Raw genomic sequence first — 19,522 nt, forward strand, 5'->3', positions numbered from 1 at the left:
CAATATAGCATTCAGAGTATCAATCTCAAGAACTCCTTTCTTCTGATTCGTCCCATTGTTCACAGGATTCCTTTCAGAAGTGTACATGAATTGGTTATTTGCAACCATTTCAATGAGTTCTTGAGCTTCTGCAGGCGTCTTCTTCAGATGAAGAGATCCTCCAGTAGAGCTATCCAATGACATCTTGGACAGTTCAGACAGACCATCATAGAAGATACTTATGATGCTCCATTCAGAAAGCATGTCAGAAGGACACTTTCTGATCAATTGTTTGTATCTTTCCCAAGCTTCATAGAGGGATTCACCTTCCTTCTGTCTGAAGGTTTGGACTTCCACTCTAAGCTTACTCTATCTTTGAGGTGGAAAGAACTTTGCCAAGAAGGCATTGACTAGCTTTTCACAGGAGTTCAGGCTTTCTTTAGGTTGTGAGTCCAACCATATTATAGCTCTGTCTCTTATAACAAAAGGGAATAGCATACGTCTGTAGACCTCAGGGTCAACCCCATTGGTCTTAACAGTGTCACAGATTTGCAAGAATTCAGCTAAAAATTGATGAGGATCTTCCAATGGAAGTCCATGGAACTTGCAATTCTGTTGCATTAGCGAAACTAATTGAGGCTTCTCCCATAGAAGTCGGAAGTAGGTGCAGTAAAGTCACCCAGCACCTTCCTTGCATTGTTGGCATTGTTGTTGTTTTCGGCTTCCATGTCTTCTTCTTTGAAGATTTCTGTTAGGTCCTCTACAGAGAGTTGTGCTTTAACTTCTCTTAGTTTTCGCTTCAAGGACCTTTCAGGTTTAGGGTCAGCCTCAACAAGAATATTTTTGTCTTTGCTCCTGCTCATATGAAAGAGAAGAAAACAAGAAAATATGGAATCTTCTATGTCACAGTATAGAGATTCCTTGAGGTGTCAGAGGAATAGAAGGAGGAGGTAGAAGAATTAGGATGTGAGAAGAAGGGAATAATTTTCGAAAATAATTTAAAAGATTTTGAAAAAGAATTTTGAAAATTGATTGATGATTTTCGAAAACTAAGAGTGAGAAAGAAATTAAGTGATTTTTGAAAAAGATTTTGAAATTAGAAATCAAAAAGATATGATTGAAAACTTATTTTGAAAAAGATGTGATTAAAAAGATATGATTGAAAATATATAGTTTTAAAAAGATATGATTGAGAAGATATGATTGAAAAACAATTTAAAAAGATTTGATTTTTAAAATTAATGACTTGGCTAACAAGAAAAAATATGATTCAAACATTAAACCTTTCTCAACAGAAAAGGCAACATACTTGAAATGTTGAATCAAATCATTAATTGTTAGCAAGTATTTTTGAAAATGGAAAGAAATTGATTTTGAAAATATATGATTGAAAAGATATGATTTGAAAAAGATTTGATTTTGAAAAATTATGAAAACTTGAAAAAAAAATTTGAATTGAAAACAAAATCTTCCCTCTTGTGTCATCCTGGCGTTAAACGCCCAGAATGGTATACATTCTGGCGTTTAACGCCCAAAATGCTACCCTTTTGGGCGTTAAACGCCCAGCCAGGTATCCTGGCTGGCGTTTAAACGCCAGTTTTCCTTCCTCACTGGGCGTTTTGAACGCCCAGCTTTTTCTGTGTAATTCCTCTGCTGTATGTTCTGAATCTTCAATTCTCTGTATTATTGACTTGAAAAGACACAAATTAAAATTTTTTTTTGGATTTTTAATGATAAGGAAAAATCAAAATGCAACTAAAATCAAATAAACAATGCATGCAAGACACCAAACTTAGAAGTTTGTATACTACTGACACTAACAAATTGAGAATGCATATGAGAAACAACAAAACACACAAAACAAGAGAATTTAAAGATCAGAGCAAGTAAATCATCAAGAACAACTTGAAGATCAATGAAGACACATGATAAATGCAAGAAGAACAGAAACATGCAATTGACACCAAACTTAAAATGAGACACTAGACTCAAACAAGAAATATGTTTGGTTTTTATGATTTTGTAATTTTTTTGGTTTTTTTCGAAAATTATATGGAGAAGAAAATAAAGAAATTCAAAATTTTTAATAAGAATTCCAGGAATCATGCAATGTTAGTCTAAAGCTTTAGTCTAAAGGAATTAGACACGGCTAGCCAAGCTTTAGCAGGACATTACATTCAAGAGCTAAATTGATGAAGATCAATCAGCTTTGGTGATGATAAGAACATCACCTTGAAACACTAGAATTCATTCTTAAAAATTCTGAAAAATACCTAATCTAAGCAACAAGATGAACCGTCAGTTGTCCAAACTCAAACAATCCCCGGCAATGGCGCCAAAAACTTGGTGCACAAAATTGTGATCATCAATGGCGCCATCAACATGGTACGCTCAATTGCAATCTCAACTCTTTATCACAACTTCGCACAACTAACCAGCAAGTGCACTGGGTCGTCCAAATAATAAACCTTACGCGAGTAAGGGTCGATCCCACGGAGATTGTTGGTATGAAGCAAGCTATGGTCATCTTGTAAATCTCAGTCAGGCAGACTCAAATGGTTATGGAGGATAACATAAAACATAAAGTAAAGATAGAGATACTTATGTAATTCATTGGTGAGAATTTCAGATAAGCATATGGAGATGCTTTGTCCCTTCCGTCTCTCTGCTTTCCTACTGTCTTCATCCAATCCTTCTTACTCCTTTCCATGGCAAGCTGTATGTTGGGCATCACTGTTGTCAATGGCTACAGTCCTATCCTCTCATTGAAAATGTTCAACGCGCTCTGTCACAGCACGGCTATTCAGCTGTCGGTTCTCGATCATGTCGGAATAGAATCCAGTGATTCTTTTGCGTCTGTCACTAACGCCCCACAATCGCGAGTTTGAAGCTCGTCACAGTCATTCAATCCTTAAATCCTACTCAGAATACCACAAACAAGGTTTAGACCTTCCGGATTCTCTTGAATGCCGCCATCAATTCTAGCTTATACCACGAAGATTCCGATTAAGGGATCCAAGAGATATCCACTCAATCTAAGGTAGAACGGAGGTGGTTGTCAGGCACACGTTCATAGGTGAGAATGATGATGAGTGTCACGGATCATCACATTCATCAAGTTGAGGAACAAGTGATTTCTTAGAACAAGAATAAGCCGAATTGAATAGAAGAACAATAGTAATTGCATTAATACTCAAGGTACAGCAGAGCTCCACACCTTAATCTATGGTGTGTAGAAACTCCACCGTTGAAAATACATAAGAACAAGGTCTAGGCATGGCCGAATGGCCAGCCTCCCAAAGAGGGTTCAATCATAAAAACATGATCAAAAGATGTAAATACAATAGCAAAAGGTCCTACTTATAGAGAACTAGTAGCTAGGGTTTACAGAGATGAGTAAATGACATAAAAATCCACTTCCGGGCCCACTTGGTGTGTGCTTCGGCTGAACATTGAAGCATTTTCATGTAGAGACTTTTCTTGGAGTTAAACGCCAGCTTTTGTGCTAGTTTGGGCGTTTAACTCCCATTCTTGTGCCAGTTCCGGCGTTTTACGCCAAAATTCTTGAGCTGACTTGGAACGCCTGTTTAGGCCATCAAATCTCCGGCAAAGTATGAACTATTATACATTGCTGGAAAGCCCAGGATGTCTACTTTCCAACGCAGTTGAGAGCGCGCCAATTGGGCTTCTGTAGCTCCAGAAAATTCACTTCGAGTGCAGGGAGATCAGAATCCAATAGCATACGCAGTCCTTTTCAGCCTCTGAATCAGATTTTTGCTCATGTCCCTCAATTTCAGCCAGAAAATACCTGAAATCATAGAAAAACACACAAACTCATAGTAAAGTCCAGAAAAGTGAATTTTAACTAAAAACTAATAAAAATATAATAAAAACTAACTAAAACATACTAAAAACATACTAAAAACAATGCCAAAAAGCGTATAAATTATCCGCTCATCATTATCTATCTCAACAAATCCCCAAACCCACTGATGGATTCCCCAGTGATACAGAGAAGAATCTAAGAGGAGAACCAAAGAAAGTGAGATGGGAAGAATGCAAAATGATAACCACAAGTGATGAGGGGAGTATGAATGGAGTAGAACACCTCCAAAATAACCAAAGGGAAAGTCAAGAGGAAGGAAGCTATGCAACTCCACTCACATCCAAGGAAGAGCTAAAGAAGAAGGAGGTATTGAACCCATATGCACCTTTTCCCCACAGGCTTAAAGGTGGTGTAGCAGGGAGAATGTACTCAAGGTTTCTTGATATGTTTGCATCTTTAGATGTAAATACACCATTCATTAAAGCCCTCCAACAGATGCCCTTCTACATTAAGTATATAAAGGAGATACTAGCCAGAAAAAGTCCATTGAAGGGTGGACAAACAATCAAGATGAACAGAGATTGTAGTGCTCTCATTCAACCAGGACTACCCACAAAGAAGGAGGATCTAGGAAGCTTCCACATTCCTTGTGCCATAGGAGAAACAATGATTGACAAAGGGCTTTGTGACTTGGGAGCAAGCATCAACTTAATGCCTCTCTCTCTCATGAAGAAGCTCCAAATCAATGAACTAACTCCTACTGATGTAATTATCAGATTGGCTGACAAAACCCAAAAACAAGCAGTAGGAGTAGTTGAAAATGTGCTGGTAAAGGTTGGGAGCTACTATCTTCCCACAGATTTTATCGTTCTGGAAATGGATGAGAATCCTATTTACCTCATCATTCTGGGAAGACCATTTCTAGCCACAGCTAGAGCACTCAGATGTAGAACGAGGAGAGTTAGTGCTGAGAATACATGATGAGCAGCTCACTTTCAATGTTTACAACCTCTCACAAGGAGCAGATCACGAAGACAATAAGATGATAGAAGAGCCAAATGAAGAAGCACAAACAACACAATTGGAAGCCCCATTGGTTGGGGAGCTTAGTCAGGAAGAACCATGTTCAAAGGTGATTCAAGAAGAACCAGAACCACCAGATTCATGCAAGATCAATAACAAGAATCTCCTAGAGTAAGAATCCATAGAAAACAAGAAAACATCAATGGAAATAAAGAAAAAAGTTCCAAGGAGATGGAGAAGCAGAAAGATACCTACAGAAGATCTTTCCCCGGGAGACGAACTTCTCAATGATTTCACTGGAGGCAAACATACTGCATGAGGGGAGGACTTCAAGCACTATCAACCTCCTTGACAAAGAACCAAACGTCAAGCTAGTGACGCTAAAGAAGTGCTTCATGGGAGGCAACCCATGTTTATAACCCTCTCTTCTTTAAATTTCTAATAACAATAGCAATAAGGCAATTTCCATGGAATTTCAAATTAATTTTGACAATTGACAATAAGTCCCTCTACATGCAACTTATAGTACACAATAAGTCTGGTGTTCAAAGCACACCAAGTGTGGTTTGAACACACCTTATGAGGAAAGTTCATTCCCCAAACTTGTTGCATCATGTGATTACAAACAAGTTTGGTGTACCAACGTGCATGCATGGGAAGTTTAATGTTTAATTGATTTGTTTTCATGGAAAGTATTTAGTCATATAGAAACGAAAGAAAAAGAAACATTTTATTAGTTCACACTTTTTCCCACCAAAAGTTCAAATAACCCATTGCATCTACTGTTTGTTTATAGGGAATCAAAAAGGACATTGATGGTAATTGATAGGACAATTAATACAAGGAGATTCGGCCACTATACCAAGGGAATTTTACACTTGTCTTCATAGGGAATGTCCTTGGAAGTGTTGCCATGCAACATGGGGAATGGATGGCTTTGGAGACCGAACCAAGACCCTCATAAAGGAGGTGATCCATGTGATAATCCAATCTCAAAACCCCAACCATCCATTATCAAAACAACACCATCAATCCACACCCTTCAACAATTGCCATCCCCTCTATATAAACCCTTCACACAACTCTTCCGTACACACCCTTTATCCCCATTCTTTTCTTTTCACTTCTTTCTCTCGGCCATACATACTTCACGTATACCTTATATACTCACCTCTTCTCTTCTCCCTTCAAAACTCATTCCCTCAAAACTCATTCTACCTCAACCCAACCGAACTCCATCTTCAACCCCTTAACCTCTACTATTCAATTCTCACTCATGGCAGCATCAAGCTTCAAAAGGCGAAGAGGAAAAGAACCAATGGAACAGCCCTCCTTCGACACTGGGAGATTCAAAACAGCCTTCCATGAGCTCGAATTCGAGCGAATAAAAGAAAAAAAGATTTTGCCCAAGTCAACCTTTCAATTCGATGAAGATGAGTGTCCACAAATTCGAGAGAAGATTGAAAAGAGGGGTTGGGAAAAGCTCAGTAACTCGCAAGCAAGGGCAAATGCAAACCTCATCAGAGAATTTTATTCAAATGTGGTTAGAGAAGATAAGACCACAGCCCCAACCTTCAAGATCTATGTAAGAGGAATAGAGGTGGATTTTAGCCCCAATGCAATCACTAGAGTTCTCCATTTGAAATCCCCACGTTTTGTTGAGTTTGGTTATCAAGAAAGAATAAATAAAGGTGCTGACAATGATGAATTGGAAGAGATTGTGGGTGATATATGCATTGTGGGATCTGACTGGGAAAAGTATGCAGATAAGAGACCTCGGTTCTTCAGGAGAGGAGACCTCATCCCAGAAGCCAAGGCCTGGTTTGAGCTTGTGAGACGATCTATCCTTCCAGCAGTAAATAATTCTGAGGTCAATATTACTCGAGCTACCATGGTACATTGCTTGATAAAGGGTGGAAGCATCAACGTGCACGAAATTATAGCTGAAGGAATCCAAGAATCAGCCGAGAAAAAGGATTCAGGTGCCAGACTTTGGTACCCCAGCACCATCCTTAGATTATGCATGAAAGCCAAGGTAGTCTTTGAGGACAGCAGTCCAACTTGGCTAGGTCTTGGGAGATCACTTACACTCCAACGCATCACCCATGTGACTCCAGCTCAACAGCAGAAAAGACCCCATCTAAGGAAGAGGACATCAGAAGAGGCACAAGAGGAAGAGCCTCTCCAAGAAGAACCCCAACCCACGGTACATCATCAAGAAGGATATCATGACCCAACCGACATCAACTTGGGTCACATCCGAGGAGCCATTGATGATTTGTCAAGGCTATACATGGAAGGACAAGAACAACAACTGCAACTTTAATCTCAGAGAATGGATCGGCAAGAGGAAATGCTAACAAATTGGATGAATCAACAGAGGGAATGGCAGAGACAGCTAATGGAGCAGCAACAAGAGCACTATTCCCAGCTTACTCAAGCCTTCAATCAAGTGTCTGAAAGGCAAGAAAGTCAAGATAAACGCCTCTAGGAACTCAACCAACGACAGATGAATCAGATGAAAGCATTCAACGAATTCAGCGTGCTAAATGAAGGAAGGCAACTGCACCGAGAAGAATTCAGCGTCAACACTCAGGCAAAGTTAAACTATGTGGTTGAACATATTCATCACCTACACCCTGACATCCCAAATTATGAGCAGTTCGCAAGAACTTAACTGAACAAGAAGAAGGGAAGGTGAAACAGCAAAAGGAAGCATTAAAGAAGAAGATGGAGGATGCCGAATTCTGGAAAAAGTTGATGGGGAAGCGTAAAGGGAATGGAGACTCAAGTAATCAAGGAGAATCCCAAGGGAGCAGAAGAGAATAAGCAGGCCAACAAGTGAAAGGTGGTGAAATTCCTTCTTAGTTTACCTTCTTTTTCAAAGCTTTAAATAAGGAAAATCATGTATGAAATAGAACATGCTTCCATGGTAGCTTAGGATTTTCAATTATGCATTTAATTCTCCTTATTTAAGTCTATATTATTGAGCCTAACATCTTGAATGTTCACTTGCACCTTTCTTACTTGTATGCTTGTCTCTTTAAGTTAATCAAAAAGAAAATGTTATGAAAAGAATGAGAGTGGAGTTATTTTGTAAAGTGCATTCTGAATGTTTGTGGTAGAATGATTAGTAAGCTAAGTTGGTTCACCAAGAAAGGAAAGAAAGCAACTATCCATCCTAAGTCCTAAGTTTGAGACACATTCCTTGAGGCTAGCTAAACAATAAGATCCCAGCAAGAAAGAAAAAAAGAAGAAGAGCAATACAAGTGAAAATAAGAAAGGGAACAAAATAAGAAACAATGCTAGGCACCAAGGGTTTTGAAACTGAGGCATGTGTCTGTGGTGTTTATGTACAAGGGATATACTTGGATGAATAAGCTCTTAGGGGTGCCTTGTTACAGAGCACTTAGTAACCCAAAGAGGTGCTGGACACCAAGGTCTCAAGAAAGAAGAATAACAAACCATGTGCCTGTGGTGTGTATGTGTGAGGGAAAGAGACTTGAGGGAGTAAGTCCTTAGGGGTGTCTTAACACCTAGCACCTTAAAACCAACTGGTTTGGGAGTGTTGGCTGAAAGCTTATCATAAAAAGTCGCCCTCTTACAAAGCACCTAGCAAAAAGAAAAATAAACTTAAAAAAAAAAGAAGGATCAATAGAAAGAAGCCTCAAGGATGCAATCAAGAGAGTGACTAGGGATTTGATAAAGGCTTGAAACCTAAAAAGAAAGAACCTAAGTTGCTATGCATGAAACTCCATGAACCATGAATGCTATTTCCATCTTATCTTTTTTGTTCTTTCATTTCATTTTTCTTATGCTTCAGTACTTGCTTAGGGACAAGCAAGCTTTAAGTTTGGTGTTGTGATGCCAGGGCATCTAGGCCAGTTTCACTGACCTTTTCTTTACTGTTTTAGGGTAGTTTCATGCATTTTCCTAGTGATGAGCGGATAATTTATACGCTTTTTGGCATTGTTTTTAGGTAGTTTTTAGTAAGTTCAAGCTACTTTTAGGGATGTTTTCATTAGTTTTTATGTTAAAATTCACATTTCTGGACTTTACTATGAGTTTGTGTGTTTTTCTGTGATTTCAGGTAATTCCTGGCTGAAATTGAGGGACTTGAGCAAAACTCTGAAAAAGGCTGACAAAAGGACTGCTGATGCTGTTGGAATCTGACCTCCCTGCACTCGAAATGCATTTTCTGGAAAGTAGACATCCAGAGCTTTCCAGCAATATATAATAGTCGATACTTTATTCAGAAATTGATGACGTAACTTGGCGTTGAACGCCAAGTACATGCTGCTGTCTGGAGTTAAACGCCAGAAAAACGTCATGATCCGGAGTTGAACGCCCAAAACACGTTATAACTTGGAGTTCAACTCCAAGAAAAGCCTCAGCTCGTGGATAGATCAAGCTCAGCCCAAACATACACCAAGTGGGCCCCGAAAGTGGATTTATGCATCAATTACTTACTCATGTAAACCCTAATAGCTAGTTTAGTATAAATAAGACTTTTTACTAGTGTATTAGTCATCTTTTGACCACGTTTCATCTTTGGTCTCAATTTTGTTTTATTCTTCATCTTAGGAGGCTATTGATCACGTTTTAGGGGGCTGGCCTTTCGGCCATGCCTGAACCTTTTACTTATGTATTTTCAACAGTGGAGTTTCTGCACACCATAGATTAAGGGTGTGGAGCTCTGCTGTACCTCAAGTTTCAATACAATTATTATTACTTTCTATTCAATTCTCTTCTATCCTTATTCCAAGATATACGTTACACTTAACTTTGATGAATGTGATGATCTGTGACACTCATCATCATTCTCACCTATGAACGCGCGTGACTGACAACCACTTCCGTTCTACTCTAGGCCGGGCGCATATCTCTTAGATTCCCCAACAGAATCTTCGTGGTATAAGCTAGATAGATGGCGGCATTCATGAGGATCCGGAAAGTCTAAACCTTGTCTATGGTATTCCGAGTAGGATTCTGGGATTGAATGACTGTGACGAGCTTCAAACTCCTAAAGGCTGGGCGTGATGACAAGCGCAAAAGAATCAAGGGATTCTATTCCAACCTGATTGAGAACCGACAGATGATTAGCCGTGCTGTGACAGAGCATAGGAACGTTTTTACTGAAAGGATGGGATGTAGCCATTGACAACAGTGATGCCCTACATACAACTTGCCATAGAAAGGAGTAGGAAGGATTGGATGAATGTAATAAGAAAGTAGAGATACGAGAGGAGCACAGCATCTCCATACGCCTATCTGAAATTTCCACTATTGATTTACATAAGTATTTCTATCCCTTTTTATTTTCTATTTATTATTAATTTCCAAACTCATCAAAAACCAATTTAATCTGCCTAACTGAGAGTTACAAGGTGACCATAGCTTGCTTCATACCAACAATCTCTGTGGGATCGACCCTTACTCACGTAAGGTATTACTTGGATGACCCAATACACTTGCTGGTTAAGTTGAACAGAGTTATGATCACACCAGGGATTATTCAGATCCCAATTTATCACACCATGATCTCTTTGGGGTATTTTTGATTTCACACGAATACAAAGAGACCAACTTTGAGGATCACAATTTCGTCCACCAAGTTTTTGGCGCCGTTGCCGGGGATTGATTGAATTATAATTACGTGCAACTACAGCACCAAGTGTTTCTGATCCGGCAACAACACCAAGTTTTTGGCGCCGTTGCCGGGATTGTTCGAGTATGGACAACTGACGGTTCATCTTGTTGCTCAGATTAGGTAATTTTCTTTTCAAAAATCTTTTTCAAAATTTTTCTTTTCTTTTTCGTTTTTCTAACCATGTTTTTCGAAAAAATTAAAATAAAAATACAAAAAAATTAGAAAATCATAAAAATAAAAAATATTTCATGTTTCTTGTTTGAGTCTTGTGTTAATTTTTAAGTTTGGTGTCAATTGCATGCTTTTAAAATTTTTCTTGCATTTTTCGAAATTCCATGCATTCATAGTGTTCTTCATGATCTTCAAGTTGTTCTTGGTAAGTCTTCTTGTTTGATCTTGATGTTTTCTTGTTTTATGTTGTTTGTTGTTTTTCATATGCATTTTTCGTTTGTTAGAGTCCATGCATTAAAGATTTCTAAGTTTGGTGTCTTCCATGTTTTCTTTGCATCAAAAATTTTTCAAAATTATGTTCTTGATGTTCATCATGATCTTCAAGGTGTTCTTGGTGTTCATCTTGACATTCATAGCATTCTTGCATGCTTTCATTGTTTTGATCTAAAAATTTCATGCATTGAGTATTTTTTTGTTTTTCTCTCTCATAATAAAAAATTCAAAAATCAAAAAAATATATTTTCCTTATTTTCCTCCAAATTTTCGAAATTTTGGGTTGACTTGGTCAAAAATTTTTAAAATTAGTTATTTCTTACAAGTCAAGTCAAAATTTCAATTTTAAAAATCTTATCTTTTTAATATCTTTTTCAAAAAAAAAATTATATCTTTTTCATTCTTTCCTATTTTTTGAAAATTTCAAAAATCTTTTTCAAATTATTTTCAAAATCTTTTTCTTATCTTTTACATCTAATTTTCAAAAATTAGCTAACAATTAATGTGATTGGTTCAAAAATTTGAAGTTTGTTACTTTCTTATTAAGAAAGGTTCAATCTTTAAGTTCTAGAATCTTATCTTGTAGTTTCTTGTTAGTTAAGTCATTTTAAAAATTAAATCTTTTTATCTTTTATCTTATCTTTTTCAAAAAAAAAAATTTATCTTTTTTTTTTAAATCTGATTTCAAAATATCTTATCTAACCTCCTATCTTCTTATCTTTTCAAATTTTGATTTTAATATCTTTTTCAACTAACTCTTTGACTTTTTGTTTGTTTCTTATCTTTTTTCAAAACCACCTAACTACCTATCCCTCTCTAATTTTCGAAAATATCTCATCCCTTTTTCAAAATTTCTTTTTAATTAATTAATCGTTTTAAATTTTAATTTTAATCCTATCTTATTTCTAATTTTCGAAAATTACTAACCCCTTTTTCAAAATTGTTTTCGAAATTCTCCCTCTCTTTTCTTATTCTATTTAATTATTTATGTACTAACACTTCTCTTCACCCCTCTTCATCTAAAAATCCAAACCCATCCTTCTTCACTCTTATCCCCTTTTCTTCTTCTACTAACATAAAGGAATCTCTATATTGTGACATAGAGGATTCCTTTTTCTTTTCTTATTTTCTTCTCTTTCATATGAGCAGGAGCAAGGATAAAGGCACTCTTGTTGAAATTGATCCAGAACCTGAAAGGACTCTGAAGAGAAAATTAAGAGAAGCTAAATTACAACAATCCAGAAACAACCTTTCAAAAATTTTCGAACAAGAGAAGGAGATGGCAGCCGATAATAATGCAAGGAGAATGCTTGGTGACTTCACAAAGCCAACATCCATGTTTGATGGAAGAAGCATCTCCATTCCTGCCATTGGAGCCAATAATTTTGAGCTGAAACCTCAGCTAGTTGCCTTAATGCAACAAAACTGCAAGTTTTATGGACTTCCATCTGAAGATCCTTACCAGTTTTTAACTGAGTTCTTGCAGATCTGTGAGACTGTAAAGACGAATGGAGTTGATCCTGAAGTGTACAGACTCATGCTTTTCCCTTTTGCTGTAAGAGATAGAGCTAGAATATGGTTGGATTCACAACCTAAGGATAGCCTGGACTCCTGTGATAAGCTGGTCACTGCCTTCTTGGATAAATTCTTTCCTCCTCAAAAGCTGAGCAAGCTAAGAGTTGATGTTCAAACCTTCAAACAAAAAGATGGTGAATCCCTCTATGAAGTTTGGGAAAGATACAAGCAGCTGACCAAAAGATGTCCATCTGACATGTTTTGAGAATGGACCATATTAGATATATTCTATTATGGTCTATCTGAATTTTCGAAAATGTCATTGGACCATTCTGCAGGTGGATCTATTCACCTAAAGAAAACGCCTGAAGAGGCTCAAGAACTCATTGACATGGTTGCAAACAACCAATTCATGTACACTTCTGAGAGGAATTCCGTGAATAATGGGATACCTCAGAAGAAAGGAGTTCTTGAAATTAATGCTCTGAATGCCATATTGGCTCAGAACAAAGTGTTGACTCAACAGGTCAACATAATCTCTCAAAATCTGAATGGATGGCAACATGAATCCAACAGTACTAAAGAGGCAGCTTCTGAAGAAGCTTATGATCCTGAGAACCCTGCCATGGCAGAGGTTAATTACATGGGTGAACCTTATGGAAACACCTATAACTCATCATGGAGAAATCATCCAAATTTCTCATGGAAGGATCAACAAAAGCCTCAACAAGGCTTTAACAATGGTGGACGTAATAGGCTGAGCAATAGCAAGCCATATCCATCATCTTCTCAGCAACAGATAGAGAATTCTGAACAAAACACTTCTAATTTAGCCAATCTAGTCTCTGATCTGTCAAAGGCCACTTTCAGTTTCATGAATGAAACAAGATCCTCCATCAGAAATCTGGAGGCACAAGTGGGCCAGCTGAGTTAGAAAGTCATTGAAACTCCTCCCAGTATTCTCCCAAGCAATACAGAAGAGAATCCAAAAGGAGAGTGCAAGGCCATTGATATAATCAATATGGCCGAATGCACAAGGGAGGAGGAGGACGAAAATCCTAGTGAGGAAGACCTCCTGGGACGTCCCTCAAACAAGAAGGAATTTCCTATTAAGGATCCAAAGGAATCTGAGGCTCATACAGAGACCATAGAGATTCCATTAAATCTCCTTCTGCCATTCATGAGCTCTGAAGACTATTCTTCCTCTGAGGAGGATGAAGATGTGACTGGAGAGCAAGTTGCTCAATATTTAGGAGCTATCATGAAGCTGAATGCCAAGTTGTTTGGTAATGAGACTTGGGAAAGTGAACCTCCCTTGCTCATTAATGAACTAGATACCTGGATTCAGCATACTCTACCTCAAAAGAAACAAGATCCTGGCAAGTTTTTGATACCTTGTACCATAGGCACCATGACCTTTGCAAAAGCTCTGTGTGATCTGGGGTCAGGGATAAATCTTATGCCACTCTTTGTAATTGAGAAGCTGGGGATCATTGAGGTACAACCTGCCTTGTTCTCATTACAATTGGCAGACAAGTCATTGAGATAAGCTTATGGAATAGTGGAGGACGTGTTAGTAAAGGTTGAAGGCCTTTACATCCCAGCTGATTTCATAATCTTAGACACTAGGAAGGAAGAGGATGAATGCATCATCCTTGGAAGACCTTTCCTAGCCACAGCAGAAGCTGTGATAGATGTCAACAGAGGTGAATTAGTCCTTCAATTGAATGGGGACTACCTTGTGTTTAAGGCACAAGGCCATCCCTCTGTGACAAAAGAGAGTACGCATGAAGAGCTTCTCTCAGTTCAGAGTCAAGAAGAGCCCCCACAATCAAACTCTAAGTTTGGTGTTGTGAGGCCACAACCAAACTCTAAGTTTGGTGTTAAGATCCCATATCCAAACTCTAAGTTTGGTGTTGGGACTATACAACATTGACCTGATCACCTTGTGGTTCCATGAGAGCCACTGTCAAGCTATTGACATTAAAGAAGCGCTTGTTGGGAGGCAACCCAATTTTATCTAATTTTTATTTTATATTATTTTATTTTTATTTGTGTTTTATTAGGTACATGATCATGCGGAGTCACAAAAAAATCATAAAAATTAAAAATAGAATCAAAAACAGCAGAAGAAAAAAATCACACCCTGGAGGAAGCACAGGCTGGCGTTCAACGCCAGTAAGATGCATCTGGCCGGCGTTCAACGCCAGAACAGAGCATCATTCTGGCCCTGAACGCCAGAAACAAGCAACATTCTGGCGCTGAACGCCAGGAATGTGCCTAGAGAAGAAAAGCTGGCGCTGAACGCCAGTAACAAGCATGAAACTGGCGTTCAATGCTAGAAACATGCTTTACATGGGCGTTGAACGCCCAGAATGTGCACCACACGGCGTTTAAACGCTAGAATGGTGTGCAAAGGCAATTTACACGCCTATTTGGTGCAGGGATGGAATTCCTTGACACCTCAGGATCTGTGGACCCCACAGGATCACCTCAGGATCTGTGGACCCCACAGGATCACCTCAGGATCTGTGGACCCCACAGGATCCCCACCCACTATATTCCTACCTTACCTCCTATTCCTATTTTTGTGATGACTATTCCCCATGTCACACTTCCCAACACTCTTCACCAATCACCTCAATTCCTCTTCCCAATCACCCCCTTCACCACTCACATCCATCCACTCTTCCCCATAAACCCCACCTACCTTCAAAAATTCAAAACCATTTTCCCACCCATTCCCACCCTAAATGGCCGAATACACACTACCCCCTCTCCCTATATATACCCTTCCATTCTACTTCATTTTCACACAACACAACCCCCCTCTTCTTCACCTTGGCCGAACCTACCTCTCTCCCTCTCTACCGTATTCTCTTCTTCTTCTTCTTCTCTTCTTTCTTCTATTACTCGAGGACGAGCAATATTTTAAGTTTGGTGTGGTCAAAGCACAATATTTTTTGTTTTCCACTACCATCAATGGCACCTAAGGCCGGAGAATCCTCTAGAAAAGAAAAAGGGAAGACAAAAGCTTCCACCTCCGAGTCATGGGAGATGGAAAGATTCATCTCCAAAAGCCATCAAGACCACTTCTATGATGTTGTGGCAAAGAAGAAGGTGATCCCCGAGGTCCCTTTCAAGCTCAAAAAGAATGAGTATCCGGAGATCTGACATGAGATCCAAAGAAGAGGTTGGGAAGTCTTAACCAACCCCATGCAACAAGTCGGAATCTTAATGGTTCAAGAGTTCTATGCCAATGCATGGATCACTAGGAACCATGATCAAAGTATGAACCCGAATCCAAAGAATTATCTCACAATGGTTCGGGGGAAATACTTAGATTTTAGTCCAGAAAATGTGAGGTTGGCGTTTCACTTGCCCATGATGCAAGGAGATGAACGCCCCTACACTAGAAGGGTCAACTTTAATCAAAGGTTGGACCAAGTCCTAATGGACATATGTGTGGAAGGAGCTCAATGGAAAAGAGACTCCAAGGGCAAGCCAGTTCAACTAAGAAGACTGGACCTCAAGCCTGTGGCTAGAGGATGGTTGGAGTTCATTCAACGCTCCATCATTCCTACTAGCAACCGATCTGAAGTTATTGTGGATCGGGCCATCATGATTCATAGCATCATGATTGGAGAGGAAGTAGAAGTTCATGAGGTCATCTCCAATGAAATCTACAAAATAGCCGACAAGCCCTCCACCATGGCAAGGCTAGCTTTTCCTCACCTTATTTGCCATCTATGTTACTCAGCTGGAGTTATCATAGAAGGAGACATCTCCATTGAGGAGGATAAGCCCATAACCAAGAAGAGGATGGAGCAAGCAAGAGAGACCCTTCACGGTTCTCAAGAGATGCATGAGGAAGCTCATCATCAAGAAATCCCTGAGATGCCTCAAGGGATACACTTTCTCCCAACAACTATTGGGAGCAACTCAACACCTCCTTAGAAGATTTGAGCCACAATATGGAACAATTAAGGGTGGAACATCATGAGCACTCCATCATTCTCCATGAAATAAGAGAAGATCAAAGAGCAATGAGGGACGAGCAACAAAGGCAAGGAAGGGACATAGAAGAGCTTAAGGACATTGTTGGACCTTCAAGAAGAAGACGCCACTAAAGGTGGATTCATTCCTTGTTCTTTATTTCTTTCTGTTTTCGGTTTTTAATGTTGTGTTTATCTAGGTTTTGTGTCTTTATTTCATGATCATTAGTATGTAGTAACTATGTCTTAAAGCTATGAATAAATTCCATTAATCCTTCACCTCTCTTAAATGAAAAATGTTTTAATTCAAAAGAACAAGAAATACATGAATTTCGAATTTATCATTGAATTTAATTTAATTATATTGATGTGGTGACAATACTTTTTGTTTTCTAAATGAATGCTTGAACAGTGCATATTTTTGATCTTGTTGTTTATGAATGTTAAAACTGTTGACTCTTGAAAGAATGATGAACAAAGAGAAATGTTATTGATGATCTGAAAAAAATCATGAAATTGATTCTTGAAGCAAGAAAAAGCAGTGAAAAGTAAAAAGCTTGCAAAAAAATGGCAAAAAATAGAAAGAAAAAGAAAAAGCAAGCAGAAAAAGCCAATAGCCCTTAAAACCAAAAGGCAAGGGTAAAAAGGATCCAAGGCTTTGAGCATCAATGGATAGGAGGGCCCAAGGAATTAAAATCCAAGCCTAAGCGGCTAAATCAAGCTGTCCCTAACCATGTGCTTGTGTCATGAAGGTCCAAGTGAAAAGCTTGAGACTGAGTGGTTAAAGTCGTGATCCAAAGCAAAAAGAGTGTGCTTAAGAGCTCTAGACACCTCTAACTGGGGACTCTAGCAAAGCTGAGTCACAATCTGAAAAGATTCACCCAGTCATGTGTCTGTGGCATTTATGTATCCGGTGGTAATACTGGAAAACAAAATGCTTAGGGCCACGGCCAAGACTCATAAGTAGCTGTGTTCAAGAATTAACATGCTTAACTTGGAAAGTCAATAACACTATCCGAAATTCTAAGTTCCTAGAGAAGCCAATCATTCTAAACTTCAAGGGAAAAAGTGAGATGCCAAAACTGTTCAGAAGCAAAAAGCTACAAGTCCCGCTCATCTAATTATAATTAATATTCATTGATATTTTGGAATTTATAGTATATTCTCTTCTTTTTATCATAATTGATTTTCAGTTGCTTGGGGACAAGCAACAATTTAAGTTTGGTGTTGTGATGAGCGGATAATTTATACGCTTTTTGGCATTGTTTTTAGGTATTTTTTAGTAAGTTCAAGCTACTTTTAGGGATGTTTTCATTAGTTTTTATGTTAAAATTCACATTTCTGGACTTTACTATGAGTTTGTGTGTTTTTCTGTGATTTTAGGTAATTTCTGGCTGAAATTGAGGGACTTGAGCAAAACTCTGAAAAAGGCTGACAAAAGGACTGCTGATGCTGTTGGAATCTGACCTCCCTGCACTCGAAATGGATTTTCTGGAGCTACAGAACTCCAATTGGCGCGCTCTCAACGGCGTTGGAAAGTAGACATCCAGAGCTTTCCAGCAATATATAATAGTCGATACTTTATTCGGAAATTGACGACGTAACTTGGCGTTGAACGCCAAGTACATGCTGTTGTCTGGAGTTAAACGCCAGAAAAACGTCATGATCCGGAGTTGAACGCCCAAAACACGTTATAACTTGGAGTTCAACTCCAAGAAAAGCCTCAGCTCATGGATAGATCAAGCTCAGCCCAAACATACACCAAGTGGACCCCGAAAGTGGATTTATGCATCAATTACTTACTCATGTAAACCCTAATAGCTAGTTTAGTATAAATAAGACTTTTTACTAGTGTATTAGTCGTCTTTTGACCACGTTTCATCTTTGGTCTCTATTTTGTTTTATTCTTCATCTTAGGAGGCTATTGATCACGTTTTAGAGGGCTGGCCATTCGGCCATGCCTGAACCTTTTACTTATGTATTTTCAACAGTGGAGTTTCTGCACACCATAGATTAAGGGTGTGGAGCTCTGCTGTACCTCAAGTTTCAATACAATTATTATTACTTTCTATTCAATTCTCTTCTATCCTTATTCCAAGATATACGTTACACTTAACTTTGATGAATGTGATGATCCGTGACACTCATCATCATTCTCACCTATGAACGCGCGTGACTGACAACCACTTCCGTTCTACTCTAGGCCGGGCGCATATCTCTTAGATTCTCCAACAGAATCTTCGTGGTATAAGCTAGATAGATGGCGGCATTCATGAGGATCCGGAAAGTCTAAACCTTGTCTATGGTATTCCGAGTAGGATTCTGGGATTGAATGACTGTGACGAGCTTCAAACTCCTGAAGGCTGGGTGTGATGACAAGCGCAAAAGAATCAAGGGATTCTATTCCAACCTGATTGAGAACCGACAGATGATTAGCCGTGCTGTGACAGAGCATATGAACGTTTTCACTGAAAGGATGGGATGTAGCCATTGACAACGGTGATGCCCTACATACAGCTTGCCATAGAAAGGAGTAGGAAGGATTGGATGAATGTTATAAGAAAGTAGAGATACGAGAGGAGCACAGCATCTCCATACGCCTATCTGAAATTTCCACTATTGATTTACATAAGTATTTCTATCCCTTTTTATTTTCTATTTATTATTAATTTTCGAACTCATCAAAATCCAATTTAATCTGCCTAACTGAAAGTTACAAGGTGACCATAGCTTGCTTCATTCCAACAATCTATGTGGGATCGACCCTTACTCACGTAAGGTATTACTTGGATGACCCAGTATACTTGCTGGTTAAGTTGAATGGAGTTATGATCACACCAGGGATTATTCAGATCCCAATTTATCACACCATGATCTCTTTGGGGTATTTTTGATTTCACACGAATACAAAGAGACCAACTTTGAGGATCACAATTTCGTCCACCACCTAGTAAACAAGGCAAGTTTTGGGTGAAAATACACTTACACCTTCATTTAAGCAACTATTGTGAATTTTTGCATGATTTCATAAGATTTTTGCCAGAATTGCATGATAATTTAATGATACATAATCTCATGACTTTGGCTAGA

The 19,522-nt window shown here is 38.6% G+C and overlaps 1 non-coding gene across 1 annotated transcript; it reads left to right on the forward strand.

Moving 5' to 3' along the window:
- The first annotated feature begins 237 nt into the window (after nucleotides 1-237).
- Nucleotides 238-345, forward strand: LOC112711654 (small nucleolar RNA R71). Its single transcript, XR_003157565.1, has one exon. It is a non-coding gene; the product is annotated as a small nucleolar RNA R71 (small nucleolar RNA).
- Nucleotides 346-19,522: the final 19,177 nt, after the last annotated feature.

This window comes from Arachis hypogaea, chromosome 1 (assembly GCF_003086295.3).
Source record: "Arachis hypogaea cultivar Tifrunner chromosome 1, arahy.Tifrunner.gnm2.J5K5, whole genome shotgun sequence".
NCBI classification, from domain to species: Eukaryota; Viridiplantae; Streptophyta; class Magnoliopsida; order Fabales; family Fabaceae; genus Arachis; species Arachis hypogaea.